The following is a 6,065-nucleotide window of genomic DNA, read 5'->3' as shown; positions in this document are numbered from 1 at the left end:
GCGGCGTTACTATCTATAGGCTAGGATTCATGTCAATCACCCCCCAGGAAAGCGTACAAAGCAAACTGCATAATAAAATACACCGAGAGCCTCCTCTCATGCAACCCGGGAAGGTCGCCTTCTAATGACGTCATGCGTGTATTAGCCTGTTAAAAGCTCCCATAGTGCAAAGCAAGCGACTCCTAGCTACAGCTAATTAAATTGTGTTAAAACTACAAGCCAATCAAAAAATAGACTGAAGTTTCAATAAATGAAGTAAAAATAATAATACATGGCGTATGTATATATATATAATTTACTCACTGTAAATAAACATTTTTACTATACTATACTTCGTAATTTAACCCTTTTGCTGCTAGAGTGTGTTAAACCAGGCGTAGACTTCCACTCCAGGTGTGGTAAAACTGCAAATCCCATGATGCCTCTGGGAGTCATGCAAGTGTCTGTCGGTCTTGCAATGCATCATAGGACTTGTAGTTCTACAACAGCTGGAGCACCGAGGACTGCATTTTTGACTAGAAAATTACCTCAAACACCAAAACCCCAAAACACATATGGGGAATTCATAAAAACTGAAGAAGATGTGTTTTGGCACAGCATGTTTTTAAAAAGGGTGCACACAGTTCTTTGATCACTTCAATGTCACACATTGGTAATGAATGGGCTGCCTATATGTGCCATACCTGTAGAGACCCTGTAGAATAAAATGATGGTAGTTGCATGTCTCTTCTGTCGCATGATATTTAAGCATATTTATAAGCATTACACTAATGAATGTTAGTGCACACAAATACAATATCATCCTTATTTATTTAGACAAAATAAAAGATGAAGTTGTGTCAGCAAAAAACGACGGTACTCAAAATTACCAGCAGGTGATGCTTTAAATGCGTCAGTTTAGAGTTAAAGTGACATTAAACCCTCAGATTCTTTAACATAAACCAATACTGTAATGTGTGCCTTACTGTAATCCATGGTAGTTTCCCTTCTCTTTGCTGCTCTTCCTTTTAAATCAGTATCTGTTCTCATGCTGGGCAGAACTTCTGTTTTGCAGCAGACTGCCTTGTCTCAGGAATGGATACACGGTGTCTGTGTATAGACTTGTATAGGCTTGAAACCTGAGCCAGCACTACAGGAAGAGGCCCTGAGCTGAAAAGGGAAGTTCTGTCCAGCATGAGAAGACATGATAATTTAAAAGGAAGAGCAGCAAAGAGAAGGGAAACAACCATGAATTACAGTAAATGATTATTACAGTACATGATAATTATTACAGTAAATGATATTACAGATATTACAGTAAATGATAATTACAATAAATGAGGGACCCAGAATTATTGCCATCTTACACACCGGCCCGTTCGGCAGTTGTCTTCCGAGCACGCCACTAACCCGCCGAAAATCTTACGATTTTCAGCAGGTTTTCAAGCGTGCTTGGAAGACAAAAGACGTGCTACCGTACAGTAGAAATGGTCGCACGCCTTCCATACACCTGCCGATTATCGTACGATCGCGGGATCACCTGCGATTATCGTACGATAATCGGCAGGTGTATGGGCACCTTAAGCCTGATGCTGTTGTAGCTGTGAACTTGTTTTAACTAGTATCAGTGCCGATATCGAGTTCTTGGGCTAGTACGCGTCCAAATGCTCCCGATACTGGAACTTCCGGTATTGGAAGCCGGGCAGCTTGCACTGGAAAGCCGGCTCCATGCTCCGTGGTCACCAGGGAGCATAGAACTGGCTTCCCACCTGGCTTCCTGATTGGCCGGGAAGCCGGCTCCATGCTCCCTCGTCACTTGCCCCCCAGCTGTGGTGAAACTATAAATCCCATGATGCATATGTCTCTGGGAGACATGCCTGTGAGAATCTTGCAATGTCTTATGGTAATCGTAGTTTCAACACAGATGGAGGTTCCCCACCTCTGCTTTAAATGAAAGTTTCTGTGCCTGGAGCTTAGCTTTAAAGTGCATTCTAAGCATAAAGGTCTGGTATACTTTAAGCTGCAGAATGCCTGTCACATGCTATAGATTGGTAGTGGAATCTAGAATTACTGGATGGATTTTGTACACTTCAAAGACACGCTGGAAGATTGATTGGCTCCTGTATGAATGAGCCCTAGACTGCGTGTGTGTGTGTGTGTGTAAGCTCCTTGAGGGCAGGGCAGTAAGCTCCTTGAGGGCAGGGCAGTAAGCTCCTTGAGGGCAGGGACTGATGTAAATGTACAGTATGTAAAGCGCTGTGTAAATTGTCGCTGCTATAAAAATACTTGTAATAAATAAAATAAACAAGGTGTCTTCAATCAACCACTCTACTTTGGCAATTAAATCTGTCTGCTACTGAGATATTTAACTGCTTGTTGACAGTTATCTTATTAGCATCACATTGATTTCTATCTGCAAGGAGTTTGCATGTTCTCCCTGTGCTTGCGTGGGTACTCCGGTTTCCTCCCACACTCCAAAGACATGCTGATAGGTTAATTGGCTCCTGTCTAAATTGGCTCTGTATGTATGTGAGATAGGGACCTTAGATTGTAAGCTCCTTAAGGGCAGGGACTGATGTGAATGTGCAAATATGTAAAGTGCTGTGTAAATTGTCGGCGCTATATAAATACCTATAATAAATACATTTCAGTGCGTCTGTGAAATCATCTTTTTTTTTCAAGTAAAGTTGAGTTTTGATAACCTTTCACTATAACATTTACATTACTTGCCCAGTTTGGGAACCTCTCCAATCCTCTATGTGCTTCTTTACACTGCAGTGTTCGGAGCTATGACTATATATTAAAAACATAGCCTTACAAGTGATGGTTACAAAGGTAACACTATATGCGCATTGCCGGTTTTTATCTTTTCATCTATGCCAATATTCATCTCGCTTTTATACCTACTGCTTGTCACTGATTGCAGCTTTGTTCAACTGTATTCCATGGTAATGTATGGGGGTGTGTCAGTGAATTCATAATTCTATATAATTTAGCGTCATTAGCAAAAAATAGCAGCGTTGCTCCCCCTTCTAATCTATGAGATCTTAACCACTACAGCTCTCATCCCTCTTTAGCACATATTGAACAGAGTTAAAAAGCAGAATAGCTCCGGTGAGGCCATGCTCAAGAAAAACAGGATATCCTCATACAAGAGAACCCAGAATTGAATATAGACCTACAAAAGATCCAATGGGAGCACTAAACAAGACAGGACAAGAGTCCAACATTTTTTAATAGAATGAGTTCACAAACCACAACATAGAACAGCCAACCCGATTCGGGGGAGCTCAAAGATCGCCCCCTTCCTCAAGAAGTAAACATAATGGGTAGCATTATGGACTCAAAGCTGGCACAAATCAGTAGGAATAAATTATTTCTGGCGTTACTCAGCTATAACCAAAATCAGTAAACCAACAAAACTCTGATTCACTCATTTTAGATATACCCAAGTTACACCACAAATAAATAAATCCCGGGGATTTGTGCCAGTTTTGAGTCCATAATGCTCCCAATCATGTTCAAGCCCTGAAGAAGCTCTAATTATTATTATTATACAGGATTTATATAGCGCCAACAGTTTGTGCAGCGCTTTACAATAAAAGGAAGACATTACAATCACAATACAATTCAAGACAAGATTGTAAGGAGCGCCCTGCCCCTGAGGTGCAGAACAAGGAATGGTTAGTAATGGAGAGAAGATCTGCTGCAGGACACCATATGCAATACTGGTGACCAGGGGCGGACTGACAACACATGGGGCCCCCGGGCTATACAATTCACCGAACTAGGTCTTATTTTCGGGGTAGGTCTTATATTACAGAAATGAAGTGCGCGTGCGCCCACCGGCCCGTTCGGCATTTGTCTCCTGAGCACCGTTCTAACCAGCCGAGAATCGTACGATTCCCGGCTGGTTTTCGAACATGCTGGTTCGACGGAAGACGTGCGACCGTACAGTAGAAACGGTCGCACGTCTCCATTCACACTGCTCGATTCTCGTACGATCGCGGGATTTCCCGCGATTCTCGTGCGAGAATCGAGCAGTGTATGGGCACCTTTATTGTGCAAGTTTCCTTGCTGCCTGAATCATTCATCCTGACAGCTAGGTTCTCTGTGGCTGGTTTAAACCTCCCCCAATTGTAATGCAGTGCAAATGCTTAAAGTGTGAAACACTCAAGAGTTAAATCTTAAAAATGCATTCAAGTACCCTGTTAACAAACATGTATCTTATTTGTGTATCCCTCTACTCTGTATCAGGCTGTAGATTTTGAATCATCTCTAAATTTGTGATGACAGCACCCTTCCTTCTGGAGGGTTGCTACTTTTGTGCCCCATGGTTCCTGTGTGTATTGTAAACCGCCACAGCTCCAAGCTCACTCCTGTGATGGACTACAATCTCATGTTTAGTTTACTAATTTGTATTGATATTGTAGTCAATCATGGGAGCAAGCTTGAAGCAATGGCTGCTTTACAACACACACAGGGACAATGGGGAACAAACGTAGTCACCCTCCAGAAGGAAGGACAGTGTCAGTATGAATTCAGAGATGATTTGAGGATCTACAGCTGAGTGATACACAAATAAGATACATTATTGTTAATAGTTAGGGCATTTGAGATTTAAGTCCAGTTTAGTGTCACTTTAAAAGCGCTGTTAGAATATACGTTGCTTTATTTGCTAAAGCTGTTTTGAGAAGCTCCACTTACCTGTCCCACAAAGACTGCTGCTCTCTATGGCTATGAGGGACTGTGTGGTGCTATTTACAAACAGTTATTTGCTTAAGGTCCATTATAAAAATAAAGCGTCCATATAACTGAAACTTTCATCCAACAAGATAAATAAAAAAGGTATGAATCGGTTGCAATCTCCACGGTGCGTCTCCCAAGTGCTCTCCCACAGTAATTTACTACACTATGAGCGAATATTTAATTCCATGTGGACGATGGAATGATGAATAATATGGTTTGAGCTGTGGATGACTGGCGGATAAGCGGAGGAGAACTAACGGGAGAAAGTCGAGTTGGAGGCGGATACTGGTTCCATTCTGGTTGTGGGCAAGTTGCAACCAGGTGATGTGCAGTCATACCTACCCACTAAAGAAAATTTGATGTAATGACGCCCCTCACCTTCTGTGTAGAACATGAGGGGGAAACAGGACGGGAGCCATAGGGCCAGTGGCGACTCTGGGAACAATATATTAGGGGGGGCACATAAGATACCACAGTCAAATCTGGGGGGGCACAAATAATTTTCATTGCATGTCGCAACCGCAGGGCGCCGAGAGCTGATTTAATTGCGGATGGCATCTGCGCCCTGCGGTTCCGACATGTTGTCCAACGCCGCCCACAAACCTGCATACCGCCGACGCCATCCGCAATTAAATCAGCTCTCAGCACCCAGTAAGTGCGGAATACAGCAGGGGCTGACTGACAAACTTTTAGCCCAGGGGGCAAGTACAACCCAGAGGCCCATGGTGCAGCTACTTGGCCCCCCTCCTGCCTCTTCCCCCCCTTCTCTCCGCCCGTCTGCCACTTTTGCCATCCATGTAACGGTAGTGTGAATGGTCGGGGGATGTGAGGACTCGTAGGAAGTCCATGAAAGGGGTGACTGGCTGGGGGATGGTGCTTTCCTCCCACTGGGCTCCATACATAGTTCTGGCCTTACTCCGCTCTATGTCTGGTACATAGGCACTCTCGCCCACTGTAGACCGCCGCTGGCTGTCAGGCATGTCAGAGGGCAGCCCGCTGGGGCCTCTTGAGGAGCGAGCGGTCAGCCCGATTACAGAGTCGCATCTGTAGCGGTGCAGGTGGTGGAGGGAGGGAGCCACTGCACCTGCGGCCGGGGGCTTCATTTAGCCAGGTCAGTCCACCCCTGGATCCGCCACTCAGGGCCGGTGCAAGGATTTTTGCCTACACAGGCAAAGGTGGATTTTTGCGCCCCCAACACCCCTTAGTTGGCTGTCTATGCCTATACATCCTTGCGCTAGCACTAGCCTGGACCACATTGCTAGGGTGTAACATGGTCAAATTGCACCCCCCCTTACCTTTATCGCAGGGTTCTTCTCCCCGGACGCTGCTTTTTTTTT

Source organism: Nanorana parkeri, unplaced genomic scaffold, assembly GCF_000935625.1.
Source record: "Nanorana parkeri isolate BGI_ZX_2015 unplaced genomic scaffold, ASM93562v1 scaffold1539, whole genome shotgun sequence".
NCBI classification, from domain to species: Eukaryota; Metazoa; Chordata; class Amphibia; order Anura; family Dicroglossidae; genus Nanorana; species Nanorana parkeri.
Note: the sequence above shows the minus strand (reverse complement) of the source record.